Source organism: Carassius gibelio, chromosome B23 (assembly GCF_023724105.1).
Source record: "Carassius gibelio isolate Cgi1373 ecotype wild population from Czech Republic chromosome B23, carGib1.2-hapl.c, whole genome shotgun sequence".
Taxonomy (NCBI): Eukaryota; Metazoa; Chordata; class Actinopteri; order Cypriniformes; family Cyprinidae; genus Carassius; species Carassius gibelio.
In genome coordinates, this window is record NC_068418.1 from 2,804,617 (window position 1) to 2,818,414 (window position 13,798).

The following is a 13,798-nucleotide window of genomic DNA, read 5'->3' on the forward strand; positions in this document are numbered from 1 at the left end:
CAACGTTGAATTACCTTTCGATTTTGCAAATTGGATCAACGTTGAAATCACGACGTGGATTCACCCTTGAAATCGCGACGCTGTTTCACCGTCTTACCTGCATTACGGATGAATTAGGGTCGTGCTGCAGACCTGGGATTTCCCCGTCGTACCTTGCACCGTGTATAAATACACCTAGATCCTGGGCATTTAGATCAACACGGTACATGCAAGGCTAAAAAATCTGACTGGCAGCAATGGCTTTACAAACAACTTCAATAAACTACCACATGCTCAAAATTGTCAAACAGCAGTTTAATTTTGGAAACATACGGTATAAAACAGATGAAAATAATCCCACACTTTATTATGCAGAGTAGCCTATGCATGGAGGTAATGCTAAAAACATGTAGTAGAACAATCCAAATACAATAATATTTATAGGTTTTTGTAAAAATAAATTGGCACATAAATGCATATTTTTTGCAGCACTTACAAGACAAACCCTTGTACCTTTATGACTGAAACCAGTGGATCTTTTATTTGGGTGGAAAACTACAGTTTCTGTCAAAAACATGTTTTAGTAATGTGTCTCATTACAAGAGTTGTGTACATTTTTGCAGTGAAAATGTGTTGAACAGTACGAGCAGGGAACCTTCAACCAGTTGATTTCTAACGGGAAATGTGTCTTCTTTACCGTGGGGCATGCAGATGAGATTTCTACCGCAGGGCACTCTAAAATGTTAGAACCAGCAGCCTCGTGTATACAGTGTGGTTGTGGTTCGGGTGATCCTTGAAAGAGTCCCAGCGCTAGGTCCTTTCTGACGCCGTCCCCTCCACTCTCTCCCACTTCTGCACTTTCTGTACCGTCCTGTATAAACATTTACATTTAATCATTTAACAGACGATTTTATCCAAAGCGACTTACAAATAAGAACAACAGAAGCAGTCAGGTGTACAAGCGAACAACAACAGTATACAAGTGCCATGACAAGTCTCAGTTAGTCTAGTACAGAACGCATAGACAGGTTTTTTTTATATTTTTTTTTAATATGAAAGACAAGAAAAGAAGGAAAAGTGCTAGCATTAGTTGGTTAAGTGCTGGTGAAAAAGATGAGTCTTAAGATGTTTCTTGAAAATGAGTAAAGACTCAGCAGTTCGGATTGAGATTGGGAGGTCATTCCACCAGCTGGACACAGTCCAGGAAAAGATCCGTGAGAGTGATTGTGAACTTCTTTGGGATGGCACCACAAGGAGTCGTTCACTTGCAGAGCACAAACTTCTGGAGGACACATAAGATTTAACCAGTGAGTTTAGGTATGTACACAATGTTTCACAATAACTTTGATATTGTGAAATATATTTAACTGAAAACTGAATGCAAAATAAATCACACAATATTTTCACTTTACAGTTCAGTAACAGTGAGGTTGGAAACAAAGTGGACAACACTATTCATTAAACACTTATTTAATGTATTCAGATGAAAATGTACAATATTAACAAATTATTCATAAGCAGTGTTTTCAGAGCCCCCAGTTACACTGTTTTAATCAGAACACTAACATTACAGTGTAGTAAAATAAGTAAAATCTAATTCAGTAAATTTTTATTAAACGAAGCACAATCAAAACCTATCACAAAAGGTCAAAGCATCTCTAGCAGAAGTGACAGTGCAATGTAGCAGATGAACAATTTCTTACCAATGTTTCAAGAACAAGCTGGATCCTCGATGACTCTACAAGGGGAAAGAAGAAATGGTTTACTGAAAAGTTCTTAAAAAGCAGGATTTCATATTATACCATTTCTTTAAACCACTGGTTCTCAAACTTTTTATACCAAGTACCACTTCAGAAAATATTTGTTATTAAATATTAAGTTCCACCATAATGACCAACATTACATTTCAGCAGCGTAGTAGACCAAACTATTCAGCTACAGGTCTACAGTTAAAAAATGAGGCAGTTTTATTCTAATAAGAATATTTATTGTTGTCAGACACTTTACCATGGTAAATACAGTTTGAACATTAACACTACAACTGTGCTTATACAGAGGTAAATGAAAAAAAAAAAAGTTTAAATTAAAATGTAATTTTAAATGTAATTATGTAACAAAAGTTACAAAACTGTACTGTACTTTAACTGTAACATACTTAAAAGTGCAAAAAAAAAAACTTACTCAAAGATTAAGTTAAAATATATTAACATTAGTTAGTTTAATTTAGTGATTCACCTGCATAACAACTAGAGGGGGCCTGACACTTTGAGAACCATGGCTTTAACAATCCTTTTATTATTAATTCATTAAAATTATATTATTTAAATACCGACATTTGCACTTATATGTTTCAGAAAACACTTTGAAACTATTATAAGAATACAAACATATATAACACACCTAATGCATGGGATTCATATCAGCAAAATATGGGAAAATATCTAAAAGACAGACATTAACACATAACTTACCAGCAACACATTGGGTGAGCATCTAACTTGATCATCTGTGATAAAGCAATGCAAAAATAGACACACGGCTATTTATTTATCTGCAGGTTACATGTCATTTAAGCTACCCATTTGTAAACTCTGGTAATACTTTACTATTTTCAAAAGATAATAAAGATAACGTTAGCGATTTTCTTACCTCATTTTGCCAGGATGTTTTCAGGACCTCGCAGAACAACTGACCCTTCTTGTGTTGACAGTTTTTGTTCTCCATTGACATGTCACGACTCAAATTCGCTCAAAATAAATAAAAAAATGTACAGGCAAATATGAAATAATTCGGGACCGACCGAGCAGTCAGTTATAACGAGCAGCAGCTCACAGTTATCCGCCTCACTCACAGAAAGACGACAATAACGGTCATATTTTTAAATGTCCCTGCTGAAAAAAACAATAGAAACCATTACAGAAATTCTAATGGTTTCCATTACAAAACCATTACAAACCATCAGCAATTAACCATTAAAACCATTACCAAATGGTTTCCATTACGTAGTGTGTTTTGGGCATATTCCATTAGGATTTATTGGTTTGTATTGGTTTCCATTACAAGTTTGTATTGGTCACGATTTGCACATAATGGTTTCCATCATAGTTTTGTATTGGTTCTGATGGTTCCATTACAAGTTTGTATTGGTCTTTATTAAAACAAATTTAATGGTTTCCGTCGGTTTTGTAATGGTTCTGATGGTTCCATTACAAGTTTGTATTGGTCTTTATTAAAACAAATTTTATGGTTTCCGTCGGTTTTGTAATGGTTCTGATGGTTCCATTACAAGTTTGTATTGGTCTTTATTAAAACAAATTTAATGGTTTCCGTCGGTTTTGTAATGGTTCTGATGGTTCCATTACATGTTTGTATTGGTCTTTATTAAAACAAATTTAATGGTTTCCGTCGGTTTTGTAATGGTTCTGATGGTTCCATTACAAGTTTGTATTGGTCTTTATTAAAACAAATTTAATGGTTTCCGTCGGTTTTGTAATGGTTCTGATGGTTCCATTACAAGTTTGTATTGGTCTTTATTAAAACAAATTTAATGGTTTCCGTCGGTTTTGTAATGGTTCTGATGGTTCCATTACAAGTTTGTATTGGTCTTTATTAAAACAAATTTAATGGTTTCCGTCGGTTTTGTAATGGTTCTGATGGTTCCATTACAAGTTTGTATTGGTCTTTATTAAAACAAATTTAATGGTTTCCGTCGGTTTTGTAATGGTTCTGATGGTTCCATTACAAGTTTGTATTGGTCTTTATTAAAACAAATTTAATGGTTTCCGTCGGTTTTGTAATGGTTCTGATGGTTCCATTACAAGTTTGTATTGGTCTTTATTAAAACAAATTTAATGGTTTCCGTCGGTTTTGTAATGGTTCTGATGGTTCCATTACAAGTTTGTATTGGTCTTTATTAAAACAAATTTTATGGTTTCCGTCGGTTTTGTAATGGTTCTGATGGTTCCATTACAAGTTTGTATTGGTCTTTATTAAAACAAATTTAATGGTTTCCGTCGGTTTTGTAATGGTTCTGATGGTTCCATTACAAGTTTGTATTGGTCTTTATTAAAACAAATTTAATGGTTTCCGTCGGTTTTGTAATGGTTCTGATGGTTCCATTACAAGTTTGTATTGGTCTTTATTAAAACAAATTTAATGGTTTCCGTCGGTTTTGTAATGGTTCTGATGGTTCCATTACAAGTTTGTATTGGTCTTTATTAAAACAAATTTAATGGTTTCCGTCGGTTTTGTAATGGTTCTGATGGTTCCATTACAAGTTTGTATTGGTCTTTATTAAAACAAATTTAATGGTTTCCGTCGGTTTTGTAATGGTTCTGATGGTTCCATTACAAGTTTGTATTGGTCTTTTTTAAAATAAATTTAATGGTTTCCGTCGGTTTTGTAATGGTTCTGATGGTTCCATTACAAGTTTGTATTGGTCTTTATTAAAACAAATTTAATGGTTTCCGTCGGTTTTGTAATGGTTCTGATGGTTCCATTACAAGTTTGTATTGGTCTTTATTAAAACAAATTTAATGGTTTCCGTCAGTTTTGTAATGGTTCTGATGGTTCCATTGCAAGTTTGTACTGGTCTTTATTTGCATATATTTAATAGTTTTCGTTGCAGTTTTGGTTCTGATTTGAATGTTTAACTGATAGCTGGTAATTAGGCCATTAATTAATATAAGTAAATAATTTAAATTATTAATACAAACTGTACACAGGTTTTGTCAAGAATATAATTTTTTTATTTATTTAAACTTCATATCAACCTTTCAATAGCAAACAGTTCAGGTTGTTTTGCAAAGAATTAAGAATATGCACCTAAAATCTAAATTATTCACAGAATACTCAACATAGCTGGAATTAACACAAAACCTTGACATTACATTTTATTTTAATTATTGTTATTCATTAATGCATTAATAGAAATGCAGGAACTATGAACTGTTTTTGTGGCTTGTAGCTGTCTCAGACCTGCAAAAAAAGGAAAAAAAGGGACAATTCATTAGGACAATGTACCACATTACCAGTATGTGAGATTATCCATTCATATATTTATATGGCAGTCTCAAAAAAGTTATTGATTTTTCTTTCATGCCTAAAATCATTAGGATTTAAAAAAAGATAATGTTCCATGAATATATTTTGTAAATTCCCTACCATAAATGTATCAACTTAATTTTGTATTAATAAAATGCCTTGCTTTGGATTTCAAATATTTTTCACAATATTTAGATTTTTTAGCACCATCAGATTCCAGATTTTCAAATAGTTGTATCTCAGACAAATATTGTCCTCCTAACAAACCATACATCAATGGAAAACTTATTTATTATTATTATTGAAATAAAAATCTAAAAAATAAAATAAAAACAATTACCCTTGTAACTGGTTTTGTGGTCCAGTTTCACAAATAGGCTTGAATAATTACATTATCTACTTTTTATGGTACATAGTCTCTATTCACTTCGAGTCATATTAGATATGAGGTTGTAGCAATTCCATTCGGATATGGATATGTAAACACTTACCACTGACAGTTTTATCTGGTTTATGTCACTGATCTCCTCAGCCAGGTATTTCCGTACACTTAGGAGGCGTTTATTTCCTATAAGGTGTGGCCTTTTTTCTTCAGCTTCTGAGACAGACACTCTTGTTTTGAACACACACACGCACACACATAAACAAAAATTGAAATTCAAGAACTGATGGACTAATCTCAGACTTTAAATCTGACCACTCTCAAGTGGAAATTAAGTAGCATATGTGACCTGTGCTGGCAAAGTTAGTCACAATGAGCAAAAATCAGTTGAGGTTTTTTTTCTCATTAAAAAGTCCTTCAAAATGATGTATAACTGTATATATATATATAAAAAAATGACTGAGCTACACCCGTTTGAAGTTGAAAGAGTTGGCAAAGTCAACTCTTTTCTATTTTCTAAAGGTTCCAAACCAAAATCACTGAGCAACATTGCATCTTTTCCTGCAGTTCTTTTCTTAATAATAATTCACTTTTTTATTTTACATCCGAACAAAAAGCATTCAAGTAAGAAAAACAAATGATCAAATGTAAAATCCCTTTATTCATTACAAATAAATTAATTATTAAAACTATAAAAGCAGTTCAATTAGTCATTCTGTGTATACAGGTGCTTGTCATATAATTAGAATATCATAATTTCAATTCAAAAAGTGAAACTTGTATATTATATTCATTCATTACACACAGACTGATATATTTATTTATATCTGACAACTAAGGAAAATCCCAAATTCATTATCTTAGAAAATTAGAGTATAACTTAAGACCAATACAAAGAAAGGATTTTTAGAAATCTTGGCCAACTGAAAAGTATGAACATGAAAAGTATGAGTATGTACAGCACTCAATACTTAGTTGTGGCTCCTTTTGTCTGAATGACTGCAGCAGTGCGGCGTGGCATGGAGTGGATCAGTCTGTGGCACTGCTCAGGTGTTATGAGAGACCAGGTGTCTCTGATAGTGGCCTTCAGCTCTTCTGCATTCTTGGGTCTGATATATCACTACTCAGCAGCAGTACAGTCCTTTCTGAAGCGAGACACTTCTGGTTCTGTCTGTTGTTCAAGAGTGTCTTGACACAAGGAATGCGAAGCTGAAACCCATGTCTTGCATACATCTGTGTGTAGTGGTTCTTGAAGCACTGGCTCCAGCTGCAGTCCACTCTTTGTGAATCTCCCCCACATTTTTGTATGGGTTTTGTTTCACAATCCTCTCCAGGGTGCAGTTATCCCTATTGCTTCTACACTTATTTTCTACTACATCTTTTCCTTCCCTTCTCCTCTCTATTAATGTGCTTGGACACAGAGCTCTGTGAACAGCCAGCCTCTTTTGAAATGACCTTTTGTGTCTTCCCCTCCTTGTGCAAAGTGTCAATGGTCGTCTTTTGGACAATTGTAAAGTCAGCAGTGTTCCCCATGATTATGTAGCCTACAGAACGAGACTGAGAGACCATTTAAAGAATTTGCAGTTGTTTTGAGTTAATTAGCTGATTAGAGTGTGGCACCAGGTCTCTTCAATATTGAACCTTTTCACAACATTCAAATTTTCTGGGATACTGAATTTGGGATTTTCCTTAGTTGTCAGTTATAAACATCAAAATTAAAAGAAATAAAGATTTGGAATATATCAGTCTGTGTGTAATGAATGAATATAATATACAAGTTTCACTTTTTGAATGGAATTAGTGAAATCAACTTTTTGATGATATTTTAATTATATGACCAGCACCTGTATTTATCAGGATATATATATATAACTGTAATTTGAATGTCGGATTGAAATGAACACTGTTATTGGAGTAGTTAATTGTTAGCATAAGTGCGGCTAATAATAATAATTAAAAAAATAATAATTAGCATGTTTTTGTGTTTTGCTTTGGTACTGAAATTGGTACTGTGACAACACTAAAAGTTAGACCTCGATTAATGTGTTCAGGTGCACTGCAGGTTGGAGCAAAACTCTGCATGTAAGTGGACCTTAAGAGACAATGTTGAGATCTCCTGCAATATGTCCTGAACATGCACAATAAAGAGACAGAATGACTTACAACACTGGTGTCCAGTCCTGGGCTGAAGGACCAATGTTCTGCAGAGTTTCTGCTGATCCTTGATCAGCTGCTCAGGTCTGCTTAACTGGGGTTGGAGCTAAACTCTGAAACAAGAGAAGACAACCAATATTATGAAGTTAAAAAAAAAAAATGATTCAGAAATATGCACAACGTTTGAAAATGCACAAAGATGAAAAGAAAGCTATGTGTTTAATGAGAACTTTCCACTGAAAAATAAGAACCAATATTAAGTCACAGATGCATTTTTATTAATTCTTATTAATATTGTTTAAATATGTTACAGTAACCTTGTGGTTTATCAATGATTTTCAGTCTCTGAAATAGAAAAGATCTATCAGTGCTGAATGGCATCATACATACATCATATGTAATGATATTTAACAAGAGTTCTAACACTGTGTCGTCACTGGACAGCACAACAAAATACAACAGAGCCTTTTATAATCAGTGATGCTCTCTACACTGGATGCGGCACGAAACAACAAATCACAGACGGTGATCTGATGCCTTTTCCTATTTATGATGTACTGACACAAAGTTTGAATGATTTTTAACAGTCACTTTGGTGTGAGAGTGTGTAGCTTGGAGATAGAGATTTTTTTATGTTTCTGAAATAAGTCTCATGTACACTAAGAAAACTGCATTTATTTGATCATAAATAAAAATGGTAATGTTGTGAAATATTAGTACAATTTCAAATAACTGCTTTATATGTGAATATTTTGTACAATTTTATTCTTGTTTTCACAAAGCATGATTTCTGAAGGATTGTGTGACACTGGAGATTGATGCTGAAAATTCAGCTTTGATCACTTATTAAAACAAAACGTAAATAGAAAATAGTTATTAAAAAATGGTAATTTCACAATTTAACTGTATTTTAATCAAATAAATGCAGCAGTGGTGAGCATAAAAGATGTCTTTGAAATACATGACAAATCTGACCCTTACATTTTTGAATGGTGTATGTTTGACGAATTGCTTACTATTCATGGTTCATAATGTCTAAAAATGTTCTTCGACAGGAGATATGACTCTAGAGCACAGCCATCAGCATGGAAAAACCTAGGAACATAAGCACTGTCACAGAGACAACAATATTTATTATACAATGCCAGGTATAAGGCATATACTATAGCAGAGGTGAAATGCAGAAAAGAAAAATAATAATTCACAGAATATATAATTTATATAATCATTTACAATAAATATATATATTTTAGTTTTACTTATTTAGTAATGCTCCTACAGCGTGGACATCAAAATGTGTGTGTTTTCATCCTCTCTGTCAGCAGCTCTTCAGAAATGTTAAAATCAGGAACTTCTCCTGTGTCATAGATGTTTTTTTCTGCCACTTCTGAAATCACAGAACAAGTTTGTATTTATGTGTTTACCATGAAAGATCAAAACCTGAAGGTTTCAGTCCATTTTCACGCTCTATGTAAGTGATGTAACGTTATCCGGTTACGTTAGTTCACATTTTAGGATTAAACAGTGGATACATTTAGGGTTAAATTAATTCGGTTAAGTTACTTCCATTCATCCATTGATATATATGGAGAGAGAGAGAGAGACAGAGAGAGAGAGAGAGAGAGAGAGAGAGAGAGAGAGAGAGAGAGAGAGAGCTCATCTACACACAAGATGACATTAAAAGCCCAAACTTAATAATAAGAGCTCATGTCTATCGTTACCTCTTGTATTTAGCCTTACCTTTGAGATGCTAACGGACTTTTTCTGATGACGCTAAACCATTTCTATAAAGTAAATATTAAACGAAAGCGTATAATTTACATGAAATAAAGTGTCAGGAACACTTTAATGTACTATTTGTGTAATTTAATAGACTAAACTTACCTAAAAAAAAAGTGAAACCACATTGAGTGCCAGCGATCAGCTGCTTGACGGTTGGGCTGCCGCCTCGTTTCCATGGTGACGTCCTCCGCTCCAGTTCTGCGCGCGCGCACATTACAGCACTTGGAAGTCACGCAGAATTTCACTGTTATTTCACATCTATTTTTGGGCTAAATTTGGACCAAATCCAACAGACAAAACAAAGACCAACTTTCAAGTCAATTTTGAAGGCCATGACGAGTCGAGTTGATTTAAAAAAAAAAAAAAATAAATAAATAAATTAAATGAATTAAAAATAACCTTTCCAAATGACGTATGGTGGCAATCCAATACAATACATGCCACCAATAGAAGAAAGCTATTTACCAATAGAGACCCACAGGGACCATTACTGTGACCATTACAACCAACATAATTCCCATTATAACCATTAAAACCATTACAAATTTTGTAATAGTTTCTATTGTTTGTGTGTTCATTTTTTTTCAGCAGTAGCCTACCCACTAAGACCATTACAGTTTTCCAAAGAAACCACTTAATTTATTGGAGTCATAATGGTTTCTACTGGTGTCCAGTAGATACCACTAGAAGTTTCTAAAGGTGTTCTATTGGTCCTTAATGGTATCCAATAGACAATACACGCCACCAATAGAAGAAAGCAAATTACCAATAGAGACCCACAGAGACCATTACAGTGTCCATTAAAACCATTAGAATTCCAATGAGAACCATTAAAACCATTACAAATTCTGTAATGGTTTCTATTGTTTTTTTTCAGCAGGGGTAGAAAGGCGCGAACCGATTCATTGTCCAGTTTCCTGAATGACAGCCAGATTAACCAATCATGATAGAAGTAATAAAATAAAACTACCAATGGGAGTTGTTTCAGTGTGATAAAGCAGCGAAATGTATATAGTTTTATTGTTGTTAATGATGATAATATTTAACATATACCTTTAGATTTTAGAATAGGTATCATGACTAAAATATTTTAAAATGCTATTAAAATAATAAATTAATTAATTTAAATAATTTAATATAAATAATTTAAAAGCTTGTTAACCTTTTTCTACCATTTAGCATTAAACATTTTTAACGTTGTTTCATTAAAACAACTGACCTTATTTCAACCATATTTCAATGTTGAAAGTTGGTCATGTGCTGGAAGTTTTTCAACCGTCCTTCTTTAAACGTTGAATCAACGTTGTTTCAACGTTGAAACCACAACTGACCTTATTTCAACCATATTTCAACATTGAAAGTTGGTCATGTGCTGGAAGTTTTTCAACCGTTCATCTTTAAACGTTGAATCAACGTTGTTTCAACGTTGAAACCACAACTGACCTTATTTCAACGATATTTCAACATTGAAAGTTGGTCATGTGCTGGATGTTTTTCAACCATTCAGCTTTAAACGTTGAATCAACGTTGTTTCAACGTTGAAACCCCAACTGACCTTATTTCAACCATATTTCAACGTTGAAGGTCGGTCATGTGCCGGCTGGGACATATCCAAACACCAGAAACGTTATGCATTTTATGAATAATGAAATGTTATGAAAATTATGAATTTTATTTATTCACATGCTGTATGGTTGAAATAATATTTTAGTTCACAACTTTAAGCTCCGTTGTTTAAAAAAATGCTTTATTGGCTAATGTTTCATAAACCTTCAGTTGTTATGCTCTAAAATCCATGCCATTATTCATTTCACAGTATTTTTACCACCTAAATGACTAATCTTTAAAGTCACAATTCTATAATGGTCAAAATTACTCAGGCCAATGGTATTTTTTAATTACATTATTTTATTATTATTATTATTATTATTTGAATAATTGTAGCTTACATAAATAGGTAAAGCAAAACAAATACTCGGATTGTCCCTTATTTTTTCCCTTGTTTTCCTAAAGAATAAACACGTATTTTTTACAAGAATAAACATGATAACATATTATTAATTAATAAAAATAATTTAAGCAATTAAAACCTTTTTATTAACTTGAATTTAAATACTATTAAACTAACTTTAAATTCTCAAGGAGTTTATAAGTAAAAAAAGTTCTAAATGAACTTGTGTTAACAATATAATTAGAACTAACAATATAATTTGATTTTTTTAAATTAACAATTCCTGTATAAAATGGGACAGCAACCTAGTGGTTCTCAACCTTTTTTTCCAGCGGGCCGCACTATGGTCTAAGTGCAAGTCTATGCATATAATTTACATATTACGTCAGCAATACAAACCAACCTGATTTATAATATTATTGCCTAACTATTATGATATATAATCTATTACATTCATTAAAATAAACAATTCTACTCCCCATAAATAAAACACCTGATGCTGTCGGGAGCTGACCAATTTTGCGAGATTCAGCTTGAAAGGAGTAACACAAAGAAGTTGCGATTGTAACGCCTGTGTTATACTTTCCGCATGAGCAATCCGGACGCGTACACGGCCAGCGCGGACGCAGACTTCTTCAATTTATACTTCTGAATGCGCAGGCTGATGGCCAGCTCTGCAATTGCCCAGAATTATTGCACATCTCACTGTCTTTATATTATTTTATTGACGTATTGCACAGGTTCGAGTAGCAATGAGCTTCTTCACTCTGCCTGCACATGTGCAATTTTGCTTTTGAAGCCTACTGACCACGCGCATTTGTCCGCGCGGTCGTCTGCTCAGAGCCTCGGCACACACTCTCCAATGACGTTTTTTACGTCACGCCTACCTAACGGTCTATAGCGGACTCGCGGACGCAGAAAGTTTGACAGAGGGTTTAAGATACAGGCTTGCATGACCTGACGTGCAACATTTCAGAAAATGTGCGTTCACAAATGTAGCCTATTTTGACCCAAATATGGAAAGCACTATTGAATTTAATAATATGAGGTTCTCTCTGGAGATATTTGCCACATTTCTTCAATTAAGGATTGTTACATAGTGTATGGTGTTTCCATTTATCTGAACTTCTTCAAGTGAGTTGCAGGGCAAAAAAAAAAAAAAAATCCAGCACTTCTCCTTCAATACTGATACTGCGACTATTGACAGTTTGTACATGTTCATTCGCTGGCATTTTTTGAATTTCTTTTTTTTCTCCCTTAAAAAACAAATTGGTCCATTCTGATGCGCAATTTTACCTTAAAGGCAATTTACCTAATGGATGTTGATGACTATTTGAATTGAATTCTGCCAAAGTGCGCGCTTGTATGTGTTCGTTAAATGCTTATGCCAGTGCTCATGTCTGAAAATAATATATGAATAAGAAAAAAAAATACACTTAAAAACATTAGGATATAGCTTATATTTCATTAGTAGCATAATTTTTTTTTTAATTGATGTAAACAATAAAATTTTACAAACTGATAAAGGTTTTTTTTTTTTTTTTTTTTTTTTTTTTTATTCAGCATGTGGTGTGGGATTCGTGATTAGAATTCGTGATGGGCGGCGGGTTGAGAACCATTGCTTTATATCAAACATTTTTAAATCGTCCACAGCTGAGCTTTGCGGGAGGCTGATCTGCCCCAGATCGCGTGAAGTGAATGTAATGAACAAAGTCGTTTTCAGATGCAATGAAAAAAAAAAAAAAAAACATGGATAACCTAGATTAGTCCCAGGCTCTGTTCTGAAGTAAAATAATTATAATTAGTACTGTTAACCAAGAGTAACACATTTTAACGGATTAATCGCCTATTTTCATTTGCTGAATGTTTTCTTTATTTTTTTTATTTTTTAAACACGCTAAAAAATAAAGTTTGTCAGAGGAAAAAAATATATGAGTCGTGTATAGGTTTCATTTGAACGGATCAATCACCTATTTAAGTTTGCTGCATGTTTATTTTTTTTTTTTTTAAACACGCTAAAAAATAAATCAGAGTTTGTGAGAGGAAAAAAATAGGCTATAGGCTCAATCGGGAGAAATCAAACGATGTTGCCCATTTGAAGCTTAACTAGGCTATTATGCATGAGGTAAATAGGCTGTGTGCGTTTCAGTATTGATGAAAAAAAAAAATCATAATTAACAATATGTCAAAGTGCTCATGCCGAATGTCTGGTGAACGACTTCTGTTTCCATTATGTGCGCGAGGCACCAGCACGATCAGCTGAAACAAATAATACTTAATTTTTGGTCACACATAAGGCATAATTCAAAAATGCTGGTAGTTTGAAAAATCAAGAATAATAACAGAGTTAATACTAATTATTGCTAAATGCTGGACCGTTCCCATTTCGCTCTGCATATGGAACCTGAAGATTTTTTTAAACCAAGAATGAATCAAAATGAAAATGAAATTAAAACATTTAGCTTATATATATATATATATATATATATATATATATATATATATAT

General features: G+C 33.2%; 2 long non-coding RNA genes across 2 annotated transcripts; both read right to left on the minus strand.

The window, feature by feature from the left end:
- Positions 1-341: 341 nt before the first annotated feature.
- Positions 342-2,701, minus strand: LOC128011387 (uncharacterized). Its single transcript, XR_008182545.1, has 4 exons — positions 2,629-2,701; positions 2,451-2,485; positions 1,683-1,717; positions 342-1,261 (listed from the first exon to the last, which is right to left on the minus strand). It is a non-coding gene; the product is annotated as an uncharacterized LOC128011387 (long non-coding RNA).
- A 1,947-nt stretch (positions 2,702-4,648) lies between these two features.
- On the minus strand, positions 4,649-8,855 carry LOC128011380 (uncharacterized). Its single transcript, XR_008182538.1, has 4 exons — positions 8,575-8,855; positions 7,568-7,671; positions 5,450-5,634; positions 4,649-4,956 (listed from the first exon to the last, which is right to left on the minus strand). It is a non-coding gene; the product is annotated as an uncharacterized LOC128011380 (long non-coding RNA).
- Between the last annotated feature and the right edge of the window lie 4,943 nt (positions 8,856-13,798).